The 20011-nt window shown below is 38.3% G+C and overlaps 1 long non-coding RNA gene across 1 annotated transcript in view; it reads left to right on the top strand.

Annotated features, from left to right (window-relative positions):
• Nucleotides 1–20011, top strand: part of LOC116995434 — a 116842-nt gene that overhangs the window by 22345 nt on the left and 74486 nt on the right. Inside the window, exon 3 of the long non-coding RNA XR_004417732.1 lies at nt 256–446. This is a non-coding gene — a long non-coding RNA (uncharacterized LOC116995434). The remainder of the gene's footprint in view (nt 1–255; nt 447–20011) is intronic.

The following is a 20011-nucleotide window of genomic DNA, read 5'->3' as shown; positions in this document are numbered from 1 at the left end:
ATTAAAATTAAAGCCTTGGTTTACATCGGGAGATTGAGGAATTAAAAGTTTTGAAAGTATAATGAGAATCTCCTAATCTCTTCTTTTTTTCTTACTCTTTTTTTGGATATTGCATTAGTGAGCTGCATTGACTTCTAATTTTTTTTCAATTATTTTGATTATTGTTCATGTTATAGTTCTCTGAAGGTGGTCCTACATTCTGTATAGCTGTTATTTTAGCTAAGGTTTTCTGACATGTTGGTATTTGTCTCCTAGCAAACATCTCATCTTGGGAAAAGAAGCTTCTCCACTTGGTTCTGATTTTAATCACAGAATCAGAGAGTAAACTGAGTTGGAAGTGACCCCCAAGGATCACCTAGTCCAATTCCTGGCCCTGCACAGGACTGTGTCCAAGAGCCGTGTCGTGTGGCCAAGAGTAGCTGCTATTCTGAAATATTACAGAAAGAGTAAGAGTTTTTCAGTCAAAACCTCAGTAAAGCACCTTGTTTTGTGATTGACAGGTTCTTGCAAATAAGAAGGAAAAGTGTTTGTCTCCTTTCATGTTGTACTCGTGTCCTTTCATGTCTTTTCATTAGTGTATTGCTATGAATTTTTTAAACCAAGATGAGTTTTATGGTTGAAATTTTAAATGTTTAACTGTGCTACACATATAGACAATGTCACAGGGTATTGGCAACATAGTTTAAACAAATGATGGTAGTGGTTTAATGAATTGGTTTGAACAAATGGGTTTGTTTGGACTTTGTGGACCTGCTTTCAGCGTGTGGAATAAGGCAGTGCAGCTTCCTGTTTTGTTGTTGCAAGCACTGGAAAAGCTTCAAGAAACCGCAATGAGGATGTGATGAACAACAAAAAGATTTAAAGAAAAATATCTTTTCAGTTTTCTAATTGCATACGGAAGTATTTTGCTAATCTGTCTGCACAGATTACTAGGCTGGATGGCTGGAATGGAACTGTTGTCTATTTTCATTTCTTCTTTGATTTTTATTCTGCAAAATGGGAGATACAGCTAACTTTTTTTGTTGTTAATGAATAATACCTGTATTCTTTCTCTGCCAATGTTCCATTTTAGTTGTTAATGTGCCAATGTAGTTATTTTAAAGTAGTTCTCCTAGTGCTGGAAATGATGGATATTGAGGCATTTGAATATTCAAACAGTGGTATTTTTCTTCTATTTATAACCTTTCATTGGTCACTGGATCCTTGTTCTGAATATATTTATTTATTTTTAGGATGTTTGTAAAGAACACCTCCAGAGATTGTTAACATTTGTCAGCTCTTGGAGTGACAGCTCCAGTCACTATAGAAGACAAGTAATTTTCCTCTTGAAGGAAAGGGATGCTAATCTCCACGTACAGTAACATGTTTTGAGAAACATAATGCACTAAGAAAATGTACCAATTATTTGGCTGAAAATTGCTTCCCTTCTGCAAGATAGACAATCATAACATTTTTGGACTTTTTTTTTTTTTTTGACTAGTTTCATAACATAACTCCCTCTTCTACAAAGTTGGAAACATGAAGTTTTAGAGCAGACTAGTATTCTATCAGGTATTGGAGCAGCATTGTACTGTGGCATGGCATTTCAGATTCTGGATTGTGTCCAGGCTCTGTAGCTGGAAAACAAATAGTATCTAATTTATTAAGAGAATTATTAAGTACATGTATGCTCCCATGTGTTTTACTTACATAGCTGAAGGGTGTTTCTTAAACTGTTGTCCAGGATGGGGAAGTTATTTTTTAGGTGGTTTTTCTTAACTGGTTTTCAGAAGCACATTGCTGCTTTTTACATGCAAGTAATGTGGAGGTTCTAGGTGGAAATTATATATATGTGCATGAATGAGTGTATGTCTCAATATAATTACTGGCATATCCTAAGTCAAAAGAGTGAGGAAAATGGCAATTATATTAATGAAGTTGCTTAATTGCATATAATGAAATTTTTAATTTACTGCGACCTATTGAAACTATCATTGACCTAATAAAGACTATATACCCTTTTACTTCTATTGTTTCCTGTTTAAATCAGCAGGAGTATATTAAAGCAAACTGCTTAATTGTTGAGAAATTAGATTATTTGGGATGTAGAATGAAAACAAAGAGATAGCAATATAAAAATTGACTCTATTTAATAAGCAGTTAGACATAACTATCTTTTTAAGATGTTTTGTGCCACAGGCTTATGACATTAGCAAATGAGTCATATCAAGTCACTTCACTTGAAAAGATTTCTAATATTTCAGCTGGAAGCCGTTTGCAGTTATGTCTTCTGAAAATAAAGAACTCTGTTGCTATCATTCCTAGCCTCATGGGACTCCAATGGGGCAGAATGATAAGCAGTAAGTGGCCTTTAAGGGCAAGGAGGAATAAAGCAGAGAAAAGGCTTGATTACAGCTCATTCTGAAGATACATTCTTAAATTGACAGAGAATTTCTGAAATGCAAACAGGATAGTTGGAGTTGTGTCTGGCCTCTTTCTGCTCAGTGCACCATCCCATCCCAACACTGTGCTTTCCTGGTTCTGACTCACCTGTGAAAAGTGTTCCTCCTGTGCCCTGCTGCCATCACTTGTGTAGCCTTGTCTCTCCATCTCCTTGTGAGACTTTGCTCCATTAGCAGCACAGGTGTAGCTGTTGCTGTGCTCTGTGAGGGAATTGGCAAAAGGAATTGCAGAGGTGGAAGGAGATCAGAAAAGTTTGGGATGAAGTTCAAGTCCTGTGCAGGGTTGCCAGAACAACAGGTTTCTGGTAGGATGTAACAGAGGCAATGAGGGAAAAAGTCATGCTGGCATAAAGGCTCCAACATCTGTTTAATGGTTTAGAAAAGGTTTAATGTTTGACTTCACTAATGGCACTAAAACTTGCTATTGTTAATGTGAATGATAGAGAGTGACTCACTCCAATGTCTGATGAGTTTTGAGGGATGATTCCAGCTGGAGCTCTGCAACTGTTGTATTTGAAGTCATAGCACTTTGCTGGAGAATTCCAGCAGGAGAAAACCTATTTTGAGGTGTGTTGTTATGCATGTTTTAGGCATCTGACTAATCCAGTTCTATTTTTTGTTACTGGCCCTGGTTATTGCCTGTGTTGGTATTGTGTACTGGTGCTTAACTCCATCATAAGAACTGATACATCTCAAATGTTAAAGTTTTATTTAAATCCGCTTGTACTTGGCTTGTACATGGGGAAATACACAGCCTAAGTAAAGACTTTATGTAAGGAGGGTTGTATTAAATGTAAGCCTGGAAATCCAATTAACTTCTCAACAACTTGAATTTTTTTCCCTGAAACACTCTGTTTTTGGTTTAGGTTTTTTTTTTTTCTCCCTTGCTCTGAGCAATTTTCATCATCCCTCTCTTACTTTTAAGCTAGTTGTATCTTTGGAAAAGTAATAAAAGCTGATTTCCTTTGTAACTTGGTTTGTATACTCATGGCTGTCACATTAATCTGGTGTTAGTATTAGATTTTAATAAAAGGCTCTACATAGTAAGAAAGAGCCATGCTGATATTATAGTGTATTTCATATAATTTAATTTTTTGTTTCTAATATTTATGCTTTTGGTATATTGTGAGTGATATTGGACTTTGCCAAACATCTTTTATAAGTACCAACCAAACAAAACCCCGAATACAGGAGTTACATTGAAGCAATGCTAAGACAGTGACTAAAGAAAAAATCTGAAAGGGTAGAAATCTGCAAAGTGCTTATCTTTTACCTGGTTTTGAGACTCAGGGAAAGGAATTGAGTGTTAACAGTGAACTAATGCTTCTTATTAGCAATTGCATTTTACATTAACAGTTACAATGAAGTTTTGTGTATTTTGTGGAGTTAACATAACACAGGATTTGAGAATGGATTGTGGGGTTGTAGGTGTTAGAATCCCCTTGGAAGGTTTGTATGGGGTATGTTTGTATAATTAATTACTACGGGTAGGCTAGAGGCAATCCAATGGCTTTCCACATCTTGATAAAGAGATTAATCAGTTCAGGTTGCTTCCCTCCTGTGGGGCTGGTCTCATGGTTGAGATGAAGCTACATCTTGCTGGGTGAGGCAGTCATGGAAAAGAATATGGTTGAGATAGTGCTACTTCAAACAAACAAGAAGTTCCCATGTGCTTTGCTCTTGCAGGCAAGTAAAAATTGCCTATTAGTAATTCCTGAAAGTTATTTTCATTGTCTTATTTGTTATCCATCCTATAATCTCTCATGGCTTTTTTCTAAATTACAATATTATAGTTTTATTGAGAAAAAGGGGGAACCCTTCCTCCCTTCCTAAAGAACTGTTAGAAGCAGTGTCTTTATATGTAAACTTGATTTAATATCTATTATTGGTGAAGTGGAAAAACAAGAAGAAATCTGGTTTTCTATAGAATTTCCTGGTCCCACCAGTTCACAAATCTTCTATACCCTGCCAATACTGGATGTTCAAATTTAATATATGTCCTGAAGATCCTTGTTTTAACACTGCTGCTTATATTTGCCACCCCAAATTCCACTGAAGCCATTTTTTTTTTTCAGTATAGTACCTCTGGAAACCGAGATGAAGGTAAACTTCGACCTTGTGCAGAGTAATGGGCTTGTGATACCCTGAGACTGGATACTGCAATTAGTGCAAGAGGCTTTTTCCCTACTCTCCAGGCTGGACCTTGATCTAGCACAGGTTTACAAAAGAATGAGCTTGGACATGCACCAACAGCCTACAGGAGAGAACAGTGACCTTTGCTATGAATTCCCAGGGGTTTAGTTCATTACTAAGAAAATGAGATGTGGATCTCTGTGTGTACACATCCATGTCAGATCTGTACACATCTGTCTAGTTAGTGTGGGGTTTATGGATGCTTGTAAGAGTGTATGTGCTTTTTCTGTTAAGAGTTTTTTTTTGGTGACATTTCTTGCTGCTTACAGGCTTTTGTCACTGTAGAGACATTGGTTTTGACCTTGGGAAATCTACTGTAATTATTTAGTAAATGTAGTGTGTGAAGTAGTATTGCGAAAAAAAACCTGCTAAGTCATAATTAACTAAGTCAAATTAACTACAGCTTCAATAAGCTCTGCATGTTTTTAAAAGTCAATAGCAGAGATAAAGTCTTGGGCTGTGTTGCCTGTTTTCCTTTTTTTTTCTTTTTTTTTAACAGAATTAAAGTTATTTAAGCAGGATTTCTTGGAATCTGGCTTTTTGGAAGTGTCATGGTTTAAAAAAAAACCCAAACAGCAAAACAACAAGCTCTAATTTTCTTTCCTTGATCTTTTTCTGATAATGAGAATAGAAGACTCATTGTTTAATTTTTCTAATGTACTTTCGTAAGGATTAAAATCCAAATACAATTGAATATATTCTTGAGAGAGATTTACTTTTGAATTATGTTTTCAGTTTTGGAGATCTCAATGCTCTTTGCAAAGTGACTACTGCTGATTTGTTGCAATTTCAATGAAAAGTATTTCTAGTTGCTTACATTTGAGAGGGCACACCATATATTTTTTACCTGGGAGCCCGAAAAGTGGAGTTCTTGTACGTCAGGGAGGAAGGGCAGGGTCAAAGTGTTACAGATATGGTTTGTGTGTCTCCTTTCTTGGAGATGAAAAACTGCCTTGGTTTGTCAGAGACAGGCCCTGTGTGGGTGGGGACACACTGCTGTTACAGCCAAGATTTATATTTGCATTTTCCTGCTGGTCTTTTTGTTTCTGGGGTTTTTATTGTTAAAATTTAGTTTGGTAGGTAAGCCAAAATGATGCTGGTTAGGACACTTTGAGTTAGTGACTGGTGGGATGGGAATGGGGCTTTTATCTCTTCTGGGAACTTGATATGGCAGTCAGTGCAGTGTTGTAAAGAATGGCATAATGATGTTGAAATGTGATGTGAATAGACATATTAATATCTACCTCATGATTGCTGGACTAATACAAGGGAGAAGAGAAAAAAGCAGCAACCTGCTGCCCATCTTAAATGGCTAAATGCCATACAAGATATGCAAGAAATAAAGAGGAAGAGCTGTCAAAGTTACACACTATAAAAACATCTGGTGAAGTGATTCAGAGGCTTGAATATTTATATTGCCTTATTAACAGGAGTGACATTGGTCTGTCAAGGTTGTGCATGCTCTGAGGTCCAGACTGCTGCTTAATTTGGGCATGGAAATCTATGGGTAATCATGAGAGGTGGAAAAGGGAATTAATAGTGATCTTCTCACATAACTAGCGTGATTACTGTCAGTGAGTTGGTGTGGAAAGAGGCAGAAAGAGACTACTGTTGTATTGGCTGATCCTGATGAATGTCATCTCATTTAGGGAAATGGGTAAAATATTCCTGTTCAAGAAAACATTGACAGAATTTTCACTGAAGATGGTGAATTTTCAGAATGATGGAAAAAAGTAAGAGAATGGAAGAGGAAGATCAGAGAACTGCAGACAATTTACCTAACTTAAATTCAAATAGAGTGCTAGAGCTTACAATCTTTAACAAAATTGAATAAAATCAACCTATACAAGGCATCTTGACTGGCTACTCTTTTCAAACCAGCCTAATTTAATTTTATGAAACTGGCAGACCTTTTAGAGTCAGAGAGGCTTTAGATGAGATGCAACTTGATTTTAACACCTGGACATTTTTTTTTTTTGCATGCTGCACTTTTAAGCAAAAGAAGAGAAATACATGGTAGATGAAACAGCTGCAAAGTGAATCAACTATCAGTTAATCAATCAGTAGTTAGTAGAATCAACTAGTAGTTAGGAAAATGTGCAGACTAATTGTGTGGAAGCATCTGCTGTTGGATAGGAGACTGGATGTATTTCTGCAGGGTTTAGTCTGGGTCTGCTCAGCAATACTCCTTTACTTTGCAAGTGAGCATGAGGAGGAAACAGCAAGAAGTTTGGAGGACAGGATTAGGATAAACATGCTGGAGCAACAATCTACAAAAAGTTGGGAGAAATTTAGTAAGGGCATTTGCAACCTTTTGGAGTAGTTAGCTGCACAATCACAAAGTGAAGGAACATTTTTTGCTTAGAAAATACTGAAGAAAAGCTTATGGTAACTGTATTGGATACTACACTAAATGTGAACCCACACTGTTCTGCTTGCTTAAAAATAATTTATAAATAACATTACATTATGTTGTCTATAATAGGATATTGGCAGAACTTATATATCATGTTTGGGGCACTGTATTTAAAGAAAAATGGCATAAACAGCAGAATCTAGAAGGTAAGAAAAGTAGAGGGAAGGAAGAGCAGTTATAAGGCCTGCTGAGAGCAGGAGAAGAGGAAAGTTAATTTGCATTGAAACAGATTCAGGTTAGATGTGAGAAAATCACTTTTTTAAAAGTGAGTGAGGTAAGTAACCTCATCTGATGCCTGGGCAATGTTGTGGACATTTCTGCTGCTGGAAGCCTCAGTTAGAGAAGCTGTGTGGATGTCTGCAGCAGAAGTGGTTGGTCTTCCCAGGGATTACATGACCTGTTGAGACCTTCTAAATGTATCATCTTGCTTTCTGGAAAGTTTTATTTGAAGAAAAAAAACCCCAACAAACCCGAGCAAAGCAACCCAAACAACCCAGAGCAAAAAATCCATTTATGAGTCAACCAAAATTGTTATAAAGCAGTATTCCTCAGTAATATGTAGCGTGGCCTTTTAATACGAGATTCCTTCTGGGATTTCTCACTCATCTGTTTACTAGTTGCTATCGTTATTCTGATAATTTTTTCCTGATGGAAAGCAGAATAAAACCTACCGTACATCATGAACTTTCTTAAGGGAAATGTCAAAAGTGTCATTCATTTGGGAAATTTAAATACCAAGTCCTTTCCTTGGACCTCTCTGCAGTGTGTCATACAGTGTTTTACTCTAGTCTTTCAGAAAACAATGCAACATAAAAAAAGTGCTTGAGGTGTCAGCTTTTCCATTATCTCTGTTGTTAACTGCATACTCTGTTTATAGGGACTTGCTGTAACACAGCATGGTCCAAGTATTTATTGTTCAGGAAGCAGCATTTTAGCTCGTTTACATGACAGGAAACATTAAAAAAATCTTTTATGTTGATTTACTGTCAAGGCAGCAAAGCATATCACTAATAATTTTATTGCCGTTATCTAGCTAAATATTACAGATTTATTTATTTATTTAAACTAACTGCGTAATGTTGGGATGTGTACCACTATGCCTCAGAAATCTTTTTGAGTATGTTTTATATTCACATTCTTCCTTTGTCTGCCATTTTCAAATGAATGTGCATTAGGTGAAAAGTTACAGATTCAAAAATTTTAGATGGTACAGAGAGTAGCATATTTTCTGAAAAATGCATCCTTTTACCTATCTGTTGCCTGCCTACCTAAGGAAATGAGGCATATGCCATTATTCCATCTCTCTCTGTGTTCTAGTAGCTAATTTGCCAGTTTAAAGAAAGATCTTAAGAATGTTGAGTTTTTAGAGATTGCATGAAAATTGGTGTTGATATGGAGTAGAAACCCATGTTTATTCCCCCATTATGAAGAAGGAAGGGAGACTTCTGCTCTTATGATCTTTATTTTCAGTATGTGTTGTTAGAAGAGGTTGATGCATCTCTGGGAGAAAAGGGTGCAAGAGTCCTGTGTTGAGGAGTCTAGGATTAAATTTAAACATGTGGTGCTGTGTGCAGGAGTGTTTAGGGCAAGAGCTGAGCAGATGCATATCAGCTTGCTTGGTCTGAAACAAGAAATCTGTGCAGGCTTGGTGTGGTTCTGTTTGGGTGCATATGGGCTGTTACAATGACAAGTGTCAGGAATGTGTAGGAAAACTGAGGTTTGTGAGGGACATGGGAGACACCAGGCTAACTAGTTTAGATGCTCAAAAAACAGTTAGTTAAGGTCCTTTACTTGTTCTTCTGTTCCTGGAACTGTTCCTCTTGTTGACTGAAATCCAGTCACAGGTGACCAGACATGGACTGCAAATTAATTTGAAAAGACAACAGTCTGATTATTCTTTGGTTGGACTGAAGAAACTTTTATAATACAGTACAGAAAATTTTGTGCCTTGCATTCTATTTCCCTTGTGAAATTGTTCCAGGCAATTATTTCATAGCACTTCTGTGGTTTTATTTACCATTTTTTTTACCCTTTAAGAAATGTTAGTCATCAGTTCTCTTCCACAGCAAGCATTAGAGAACACGTAGGGGAGAGGGCAGGAGGGCAGGGGAAAGGCGGAGGCAAATGTTTGCAATCACTTCACTCATAGAAAAGTTCAGGCTTACAAATCCACAGACTAAATTAAAACAAGAAATGGGGAATAACACATTACTATCTGTATCCAACACATGGTATTAGGCAGGTTGCTTATCTGATCTCACTGGCCAGCTGTCATAGGATGAGTGGAAGCTTCAGACAGGCCCTGCTTTAGCCCCAGAACTTAACCACACTTTAAAATGAAGGAATCACTCTGCAAGTTCTAATGAGGGCAAACCACATCTATTTATAGAAGTGAATATTTAACAGACAAGAGATAACAGATGAAAGACCTTAATCAGAATTACTTATTACACAGTATAAAATAGATTGCAATATGACATAAAACATTAAACTATATCAAGGTTCCTATATTAAAGCTAGCAAAAGAAATAGTATTCATTGGGAATTGAATTTAACTTGAGTTGAATGTTACCACCAGAGTGATGATAATGTACACAGAGTTCTTCACTTTATCTCCTGGGAGTAGGCAGGTGTCCCTACTCAAGCGAGAAACTACACAAGCTTCTGGGAAAATGTTTGGAAGATTCCTACTTTGTGAAAGTTTGGTGCAGCTTTTTTAGTTTGTAAAGTCTGATGTTACCCCATTCACTGTAAGTGTTTGTGCCCAATCTGTGAGCCAGTTGCTCACCCACTGCAGGACAGGGCTATGCAGCTGTGAGCTGGACATGGTGTTCACAAGGAGACTGAGAGAGATGGTATCAAAGCTTTGCTGAAGTCCAAAGGAATTACATCTGCTGGCTTCCCTAGATCAGCTAGGTGGGTTACATTATGATAAAAGGAAATCAGGTTCAATAGGCAAGACTTTCCCTTCATGAAGCCATTCTGGCTGTGACCAGTGTCTGGAGATGTTAATTGCTATAGCCAGGATTATGGATTCTTATGTGGTCTGCAACCCAGCTGAATCTTAAGTGTTTGTTACAGCTGGGTGCAGAAGTGTTTTGGGCCAGGATTAAGCAAAAGCATATCAACTGGCTTAACTGAAAAAATCTAACAGTGTCAAAGTTTTTATATTTGTTTCTTCTAATTAAAAGTGTTGACTTTTTTTTTCCTTTAAGAATAAATGATAAGGAGTAGGACAGAATGCTACTTTTACAAATTCCTGAATAATGTAACTCATCTAGAAAATGTCATACCTTCTGAATAATACCAGAAAATTATAAAGTCTTTTGTTTGAGAAAAGTCTAAAATTCTAGAGGACTAGAGATGTGATCTTCGTTCCACAAGAATATCTCCATTCTATCTTCCACTTACAGGGAATTACTTGCCATATGCTCTGACTCACTTTCAGGTGTTCTCAAGGTGAATTGTGTTACTGTTGCTCTTCATAGTCTTCATTCAGCAAACTGTCATAAAAGCATGACTCCTGCAAAATGCATAATTCATACTTATGATCTCATGATTTACATAAATGAAGTCAAGGACCCAAGTGGTTTATCTTGAAGATATGTGCTCTTTTAAGAAATATAGGACTGTGAATAAGATGATTAGCTACCCAGGTGATGGGCATCCATGAATCCTTGAGTCCTTGAAACCCTTGATTCTTGGATGACATAAACCTACATAATTTCCTTTTCACAAAGCTGATCTATATGTTGGTAACATTAAAATATATCACTTGTCCTGGCATAATAACAAATAATATAGTTGATCAGTAGTTTGCATATTGAAGGTAATTCACATTAAGACTTTGGATTGTTCAGAAATCTCATGGAATATGATTGCACTCTTTCTGTTCAACTTTCCAAATCACTTCATAAAAAATTGAAATCAGTGAGACAACTGACATTTTGTATTCTACCACAGATCATGCTGGTATTGCCATGAGGTTAATTGAATTGTATAACTGCAGAAGCCAAACACTAGATAAACATTTTTGTTTCTGCACTGGGAGGATATGACCTCTGTTTCTTTTCTCATCAAAATATCCATGAAACCTATTTCCTGTGACCATCATTCAGAATTGCTGAGATCAGGACTCCTCAAAGAATATGAGAAGGCAGTAATGCAGTCATATTGGAATTCTGATTCATTGAACTCTGCCAGCCTGAAGAGACAGTATGATACAATGAGGATTTTTATTGTTTCTCTGTGTTCCGGTGTGAACCACTAAGCCTCAGTCAGATAGTTTCTCTTGTGCTTCTTTTATGTTTTCTTCACTTGTAGAAGAAATTGTTTCTACAAAGTGCTTATACTGAATCTCTGCTCTGGATTTGTTCCTGGAAAAGCCTTTCTTTCTCTGTTGAGTATTGAGGAGCCACAGGATATTAGCTGCCTGTGTAAGCACCTTAGCTTCTGTGGTGTGAATACCACCCCCTCTGGAAATTTGAAAGAACTTTGTTTTTCAATATGAGATTGTTACAAAAGTAATATTTTTTTGGGTGCACCTGGGCGATTTTTGTTAATATGTTTATATTTTGAAGTAGTATCTGTGCAGTATCAGTACAGTCCTACTGTAGTGTCAAAGTTATATTAGGAGTAGTACTGTTAAGTATTTCCTGTGATATTGTAGTAAGGAATACTGGTTAACACATGTAACTGGATGAGGTTTGTTGCAGATGGGTTATTAAAGGAAGGAATTAACACAAAAAAGCATTTGTAAAAGAGAGGCTCTGGGCATGTTGGCAAAATTCCTGCTTAGATTTAGTTGCTCCAACATATCTGTATTAAAGGCTGTGGTGTTCTGAAATCTCAAATCAAAACCTGTTTAGTAAGACCATGAATGATCTTTAATGGATTATTTTTAGTGCTTTAACTATCTGATAACCCAGTATTAAACGGGAAGAAACCTTTCAGAAACTTTGTCTCTGATTAAATAACTGCAAAGCTGTTACATGGAAGGGAAACTTGAAGTCAGCAGCTAAATAAATAATTGGAAAGAGCACTCTTGGCTTTATCAATATCCCATACTCAGGGAATTTGTTTTGTGAGCAGTAACAATTTCCTGTATGGACCCTGAGGAGCCACCATTATTGAGGAAGCTACAGCATTGTTTCCAGCTGTATGAAAAATCAGCAGGTGAAAGCATTTTGGAAAGACAACAAGAAGCCCAAAATAAAATTATATAGATCCCATGGGGAATTAGTCCCATGATAGTGATGTAAAGCTGCAGAACACATCTGCTCTGTCAATAGTGAAATACAGCTGAATCCAAAAGAATAGATCATATAGCAAACTGATACCATGGTCATGAGCACAACCCTGTCTTCCAGCATCCAGCCTGGAGCACAACTTGAATAGATCATGCTGTCTCACTTTGAGTAAACTCATAGCAAGCCTGAAGGCTATTTGTGTGAAGATCTAAGAGTACTTCAGCATTGTCTGGTTTTACTACATTTCAAGCTATTGGCCTGACCTTTAATCCTCAGTTGGTCTGTCATTCAGCATTTGAAATACCTGAACACTTGGTTCAGATTCATCTGGGGTGAAAACTTTGATCCTACATCAAAGATACAAGCACAAGACTCTTTCATCAAAATGTTGTAGTGTATTTCAGAGATACGTAGGTAAAGTTTTCCAACTTCCCTCATTTTGTCAGATTGTAGAAGAAAAAACTTGGAAGTTAATACTGCTTCCCCAGACTGTTGTTTACCGGTGCTGAAAATTGTTCAAATACAACTTTCTTTGGACATATCCTAGGGGATGGAGCTGGGGAAAGGCTATCTCAATGTCTAGTTGAAGTCTTGTAGTCTTTTTAAAGCTCTGCCTTTTGCTGTGGTGAAAAACTCCCAAAGTTTCTGAATTCTGAAATTTGCAAGAAAAAGTTGAACAAGTTTCTGGGACCCTGACATGAGGGAGTAAGCTTCTGTGAAGTTTTTCTGTGAAGTTTGGTCCTTTTAAAAAATTTTTTTTTTCTTTTGTGTTTGTGCACTGTATATTGGGGTTTGGTCTATTTTGGTTTTTTTTTCCTTTTTTTTCTTCACGATCCTGCCTCTTCTGAGCATGAATAGCATTTTCCTTGGCATACAATACACTTGGGCTTATGAGATAGACTTTAATGCCAATATTCTTCATTAGAAAAAAAGACTCATGAAGTCCCAGAAATAGCATGTCCAGTCTGGAATGCTGTGTATCACAGGTTAATGTCAGCCTCTGTTGAATACGTGAAAGTGAGTAAGTTACCAAATCAAAGGCTCATGCCAGTGTGGTACTGAATTGGTGGTGTCAGCACAAAGGAGAGTCAGTATTGTACCTTATGAGCTAGAAGGATGTTACTCCTGTAAAAATGAGCTGGTTTTAGCCATGGAAATGGTAGAAGATGACTGTGGCTTTGCTTTGGTATTTATAGCTTCCAATGCACTCTGTTTGGGTAGAATTTAATGGAAAGACTGCCTAAAGTGAAAAGAAAGCAATGGTCTTCACTGGAAGCCAGCAGGTAAGACTTGAGGATGACTGTTCCATACTTGCCTTGTTTCTTATGTTCCCTCTCCAAGTCTGACCTCTTTTCTGCTGGTTTAAATGACTTCTTGATCTAACCCAGAAAAGGAAGTTGATTGGATGGTGTTTGAGAGGTTTGTCCTTTATGCTGGGCCTGCTATCTTAGCAGAACCTGATCTGGAATGTTTGATCGCAAAGGTGTGGTGCCCTGATAACTTACAGGAATATCATTGCTACTGCTTTTCCTGGCCAGGCTCTAAGCTGCTTTGAGGCTGGGCTTCCAGCCCTTTTCATCTTGACCCTTGGAGTATGGCCTCTGAGCTGGGTATTGATCTCTTTAACGCTCAGTTCTGTGCTACCACTGGGACCTTGTTGGTCTGACTTTAGGATCCATATTCAAGCTACAGTGTGACTGCAGTCCAGGAGCTGGGTGTTAGCACTGAAGTCACTTGGCATGTACTGGGGGGTAAACTGATGGAGTGCTTTTGACTGGGCAGTGTGTGCTTCCAGAAAGAGGCTGGGTGAGTCCATTATGTGTATGTTGTCTAGTTCAGAAGCAATCATTAAACATGGGGCTGGTCATATCCCCCCGACTTTCTTTCCCGTTGTGTCATAGTAGCAATTTGCACAGATGGAATTAGTTTTATTGTTCCACTTGCTAAGGATGAAACTCTGAGTCAGGGACAAGTGTTCTCTCAGCCTCAGTTGGGGTCATCTTTATTGCTGTCCAGTGGCTGTGCTCAGGTTGCAGGAGCTGTGCATCCAGAAGCTGTCATGGGGTGTGCTTGCTAGCTGTGCCTCTTGGAATTCACAATTGCTCCACCTCAGGTATGCAGGGATGACCACAGGGTCTCCTCAGCAATTTCACCCGTCGGAGGTTGGATAGCACAGAAGTTATTTGAAGAAATTGAATTCAAAAAAGGAGCAAGACAGATGTCTCCCCTTTGATATTGTTTCATCAAAGAAGTGGTAAAAGTCAGTGGACTTTACCTCAGGAAATTGGTTCAAAGCTCTCATCAAGTGTAATATGTGATACTCGGGCAGACCCACCCTCTGCATTGCCTTCTTCATATGGGTTTTCTTCTGAAGTAGAGGGTCAATAACCACTGAAGTAGTTATTGCTGGGTTCTGTTTGATTGCTTTGTAAACTGGCTTTCAACTTGTGCACTGTTTTTTTGGTAGGGGTAGAGCATCTATAATTCAGTGGATGTTTATTTGAATCTTGTTGTGTTTGTCAGTTATTGTGAAAAACAGAATGTACAACAGTGAGCATGAGGGCAGAATTTTTTTTTAGCAATTTTAGTCCTGTGAACCTCTCAGGATAATCCCTTCCTGATTTACTTTGTGGGGAAGAAAAATGTGTGCTTTCAGTGGTTTGAGTAGAAATATTTTTGAGTTTCGATGAAGAATGTTGAAACTTATTCTAGTTTAGGCCTATGTTAGTTCCGCTTTGTCTTCTGTAACTAAAGGACTCTTTAAGTTTTCCCTCTGTTCTTCTCTCTGCCCAACACTTTTGTCTTTTCCTCTGGGTATTTTCTGGGTAATATACATTTTTGGAAGTTTTACTTTTGAAATGGGATTACAGGTTTGGTGATGCCCATTGAACATGTAATTAAAAGAAATCCTACAGTGGCTAGGCTTTGTGTTTCACCTTACAGAAACAGTCTAAAAAGATCACCAGTTATGGAAACCTGCTGTGAAGTAGTCCTCTGAAATGAAAAAGTTACTTAACAATATGTTTGTATGATAAAAATTTCAAATTGGTGCATCCCACTGGTCATATGATAAAGTTAACAGGAGTTGGGATTCAAGCTCAGATTAGGTGGGGTTCTGAGCAGCCTGATCTGGTTGAAGATGTCCCTGGTCATAGAATGGAAGGCTTCTGACCCAAACCAATCAAAAATTTGTCAGTGGATTTTCATGCACTTCTGCATCTCAACTGTTTTTATTTGCAGCATATTTGAGTGTCACTTGGAAGTTATGGTTGCAAAATGCATCCTTTTCCACTAGGTAACTTTTGACGTAGACCATGGCATGCAAAGATAAGGTATAGCCAGGAACTGAAAAATTTTAGTAGTAGTTACCTTTCCCCCTGCTATTTGAATATCACTTGCTCAAAATACTGGCTGAATATTCTTTCTCTGTAAACAAGTGCATAGATAGAACGTTAATGCTCTTCCTTTTGTATGTAGCAACATAAATAAAAATGTGCATTCAGACAAAATGTACTTGAATTTTAATTAAATTCAAAGGTTTCTGTTTTTCCCTAATAGTACCTCTTGTTAATGAGATAGATGAGTCTGCTTGGAGTCACAAATCTGTTTAGGAGCAGTGGGAAGTTTCAGACATAAAAGTAGCTCATTCTCAGTACTCAGCAGGTTACTGTACTTGTTTTTAACAACAGCTTTTCCGGAAAATTCCGCTTCACAGAGGTATGAAGAAGTAGACAAAGGAGCATTGTTGGGACCTATGGTAAAAGGGTAATATACATCCTTATCTCTTTTCATAATCAAATCACCTATATTTGTCTTCCTGTAATTTCAGTAGCTCATCACAAGAGCAGTCGTGCATCTTGTACACCTTTGGAGTTGTGTGTTTTTTGCTGATCTCTTCTTCAAAAATATGAACATAAATGAATGCCCTTCTAATGTGAGGATCATCCTCAGGAAAGAATGCTTCATATATGATCTTAAGTTCGAATAGCTGAATAAAAAACTTTGATTAAGCTGCATGAGTAGTTTTTAGAACAGTCCTTTCAGGTTATTTCCAGGTTCAAGTAGCATTGCACCAAGATGGGTTAGATTCACATTGTCCAAGGGATTCCTTCTGACTGTGGTAGTGAAGGGATGTGAGCAACCAGGCTGGAAGGTGCTAGGGTTATTGCTCTCTTACACATGCATGTGGCTTTTTTTACCTATGGAAAAGAGTTTGACCCTCAGTTAGGATATCACCACTTTCAATGAAACTTCATTTTTGAAGAGTATTCATTTCAGGAAATGAAGACTGAAACCCAAGGAGAAGGGGAGGAATGAGGGCTAGAGAAGTACTTAAATGGCAGAATTATATGTAAAACTATACTTTCTCTGGTGGCCCATCTACCTGTACAGAATCACACAGTGCATAGGAAGCAACAAGGAATGCAAAGTCTGGGTAGCATCTGGGTACCTCTTTAGGGGCACAGAAATGTGGTATGGGATGGCTCACGTGAGCAGTGCATGGCAGTGGAGGAATGTAGACTCTTTTGGAAGTACTGGGTGCTAAGATAGAAGAAAGGCTTGTGCTCCAATGGAATTTGCAGATCCAGATTTGCTTTGGAAGGAACAGGAAGCTGGGCAAGATCCAAGGAGAGTCCAATGTGAATGCCTCTTGGCAAACATCTGCTATGAACTGAGTGAGAGAAGAAAGGAATTGTCTGAAACCATCTTCAGAGGACTGGAGGAAGCTTGATTGAAAATACTGTTTCTTGTGAGCAATTTTGACTTGTCAACATCTGCTGGATGGTGTAACATGGTGTGGGATTTGTCATCAAGGACACTTCTGGGATGTGTTGAGGATCTGTTTTAATGCAAGTGCTGCCCCATCAGTCACAGAAGGTGATCTGCTCAGGAGTAAAGAGGACCTGGTGAAGCATGGGAAGGTCAGTGGTAGCTCCAGATGCACACCTGTGAGGTGGTGGTGAGGAAAGTAAATAGCAAGATTAGAACCCTGGAGTTCAGAGTTCAGTAATACCTTGGTGGCTAAACTGATGACATACTGATGAGGCAGACTAAGGTAGCTGGAAAACAAACTTGACTGCTGGACCTAAAGGCTTAGGGTCAGTGTGGTCTGAAGTCCAGCTGATCACCAGATGTGGGAAGTTCCATAGGGCTCAGCACTGGAGACAGGACTGCTTAGCTCCTTCACAACATGATTCTATTGCATGCCATCTCAGTAAGTTTGCTCAGTGTTGCTCTTTTGGAGGGAAGTATTTGATTTGCTAGATCACAGGGCTGTTCTTCAGAGAATGCTATCAACAGGCTGAAGAAATGGGCTTGGAGGAACCCTGCCTTCAGCAAAGGCAAATGCAAATTGCTGCAGTTAGGATGGAACAAGTGCATGCAACACTACGCAGTGAGGACTGTCTGGCTAGAAAGCAGCTTTGCAGAACACCAAGCTAGAAAGGGAGTAAAAGCGTAGGGAATAAAAGAGTTGAGGGCTGGATTGATTTATCATGGAGAATAGAAGACTGAAGGGGAAATTTGAGGCACAACTCTAATTGTTGTCTTCAATTGTTGAAAAGGAGCTTATAGATAATTTGAGTTCCAAACTAGATGGTCCAGCACCTTGTCCAGCTGAATCTTACATATGCCTAATACAGGGAAATCCGCCACTTCCCTGGGAAGGTTATTCCATCGGCTGGTTGTTCTTGTAGTGAAAAACTTTATTCCTGTGTCCAGACAGAATCTCCCCAGGAGTACTTTTTCCCATTACTCCTTGTCTTCTCCACATGACTCCTTGTGAAAACGGGGTCTTCCTCTTCTTTTTAACCACCCTTTAAATATTGGAACATGGCCATAATGCTTTCCCTAAGACTTATTTTCTCAAGGTGAACAAATACTCTCTTCAGCCTTTCCCTTCAGGCTTCCCAGTCATCTGATCACCCTTGTAGCCCTGCTATGGGTCCTCTTCAGCCTTTTTGTAGTGGGGACCAAACCTGAACACAGCATTCTAGGCGTGGCCAGACAAACACTGAAGTGCTCTACACAGACACTTTCTTCTTGTAGTTCTTAATACTTTGTCAACACCTATAAATTTAGCACTTTCAAAGAAAGCCAAAACCAAGTTGTGACAGCAAAGACATGGATAAAATTTAGAACTGACAATCTTGCAGACACACAATTCCTTTTAAAAAATGAAATTGAGAACATCACATTTGTTAATCAGCATTGTGTTGTCACTCTCCATATTTATTGTGAAACACATTTTTATAACCATGAAATAAATGAGCAAATGAATAAATAAAAAAGAACTTGGCTTTGGTTTAGTAATCAAAGCAATTCAACCAGCTGATCCATACCAGATGTCAGCAGATTTTTATTTCAAACCATGAAGAAGTGTCTTGAAATTTATTTTTACTTTTCAGATACTCTGGGTGAATATTTCTACTTTTACTGCTGCTTCTTCTTTTGCCAGGAATCTGATTCAATATTATAAAAGTAGTAAAAAGAATATCAAGAATTTCCATTTCTCTCGTGCTAATATATTACCATGTACTGGAAGTGGGCACAGCCAGGGCTAACGTTGAATCTGAGTTAAAGGACAGTGCTGTCAGCCAGTATTCCTCATTCCTGCATTGCTTAAAGACTTACTTCTGATGTTGGATAACTGTTATCTAAAAGTTAAGATGATACCGTCTCCTAGCAGAAATTCTATTTCAGAAGAAGGATTCTCAGGAAGTCTCTGCATTTTGAAGGTATTTGAGATGCTACACTGTGTGTCCAAAGATGATTATCTCCTTCCTTCATCTACTGCTTGGGCAGGTTTGAAAACAGAAGAAGGTAGAGACTTTACTTTCACTGTTGCCTATGCTGAGATACACTGAACTCTCTCTGCTTCTAGGTAAATTTTGCTTTTGTAAATCTCTCTAGATGATAGATTTGGGACAATAACACACTACAGTTATTTTTTCCGGGGGATGTTGTGATTCCTGCCATATCTCAAAGCACTTCAGGCATATGGAGTGCTCTGAGGGCAAAACATGCAGGTCTTGTGCCAAAATGTGCGACTCAGCAAGCGTGCTTTGTGTGTTTTAGCTCTAGTGATCACAGATGCCCATCTCTGAAGAGGGGAACCTGCTGCCTGTGAGGTGCTGACTGCACTGTTAATACTTCATGGTCTTTGTGCCTGCCTGTGAGTGCAGATAACTGGTTCAGTGAAGGGTGAGAATGGATGATAACAATGTAAGTCCAGTGGCATTTACATGATGTTGAGTTTATCTCCTCTTTATGTGAACTAAACAGATGAATTTAGGGAGTTTTCTTCCCCCTACCATCATTTGGTGTTCTTGGACATTACTCTCTCTTGTTAGCTGTTGTCTTTGACAGTCCTGAAGAGATTGATGTGATATCTATTTGAAAGGTTGTGACAGAGGTTTTTCCAGCCTGCTTTGTACTTCCCTCAAAGTGCTGTGGGGGTCTTGGCTGCCAGGTTTCTGGCAGAAGCGTTTTTTCAGGCAGATGAAACTGCTCTTGAGGGATAATGAACCAAAAGAGAGGGAGCAGTTACAGAAGAGATTTTTAAAGATAGTTGTTAAATGCTAGTACTTCCTTCTGAGGGCTTGTAGAGAGTTGTACCACAGATTATTTGATACAGAAGTCCTCAGCGTTGCAAAAAGTTGGAAAGCTGCTTTTTAACATGAAAAACACCAGGATTTTTTAGTCATTGCTAA

Source organism: Catharus ustulatus, chromosome 4 (genome assembly GCF_009819885.2).
Source record: "Catharus ustulatus isolate bCatUst1 chromosome 4, bCatUst1.pri.v2, whole genome shotgun sequence".
Classification (NCBI taxonomy): Eukaryota; Metazoa; Chordata; class Aves; order Passeriformes; family Turdidae; genus Catharus; species Catharus ustulatus.
The sequence above is the reverse complement of the archived record's forward strand: the minus strand, read 5'-3'. Positions and strand labels throughout refer to the sequence as shown.